The sequence below is a fragment of the Hypanus sabinus genome, unplaced genomic scaffold, assembly GCF_030144855.1.
Source record: "Hypanus sabinus isolate sHypSab1 unplaced genomic scaffold, sHypSab1.hap1 scaffold_262, whole genome shotgun sequence".
NCBI lineage: Eukaryota > Metazoa > Chordata > Chondrichthyes > Myliobatiformes > Dasyatidae > Hypanus > Hypanus sabinus.
This window is the reverse complement of record NW_026780749.1, coordinates 278461-279073: the sequence shown is the minus strand read 5'-3', so window position 1 is coordinate 279073 and position 613 is coordinate 278461. Positions and strand designations below refer to the sequence as shown.

At 40.6% G+C, this 613-nt stretch overlaps 1 non-coding gene across 1 annotated transcript; it reads right to left on the bottom strand.

Annotated features, from left to right (window-relative positions):
• On the bottom strand, positions 1-82 carry trnas-uga (transfer RNA serine (anticodon UGA)). The gene has a single exon. It is a non-coding gene; the product is annotated as a tRNA-Ser (tRNA).
• Between the last annotated feature and the right edge of the window lie 531 nt (positions 83-613).

Here is a 613-nt window from a genome sequence, read left to right as displayed (position 1 = left end):
CGCTGCAAACAGGATTCGAACCTGCGTGGCAAATCCCCTTTGGATTTCAAGTCCAACGCCTTAACCACTCGGCCATCGCAGCTCCATCAATGTTCATTGATGAACACTGTAGCACTACAACTGAAGTGATGGTTGAACTTGATTTATTTTCGGTAACGGAAAAGGTGATTCATCATTCTAATACAAATAGTATAATTCGACAGCTTTGGAATTTGTTTCAACACAGTTACGTCAGAACGTGAGTGTGGAAGGATAACACTGCTGTTAGCATCGTAAATGAAGCAGATTTCCATTGTTGGGGATAAAGGTCAGGATCAGAATCAGGTTTATAACGAAGGACATATGTCAACATTACATTGTTGTTATATATTCTACCCCTCCTGAACCGAATGTTAAAATTGCATTTGCCTTCCGTTACCGCTGACTAAGCCTGGAAGTAAACATTCAGGGAATATTGCACAAGTTCACTCTGCACCTCTGATTTCAGAAAACCTTCCCCGTTTAGAGAATTTTTTATCCTTTCTTCCAAGGTGCACGATGATTTATTTGACAAATCTCCGCCCTTTCTCCTCAACTGTCTTTGATCTTCAATGTGCTTCGAATCTTTGGAGTT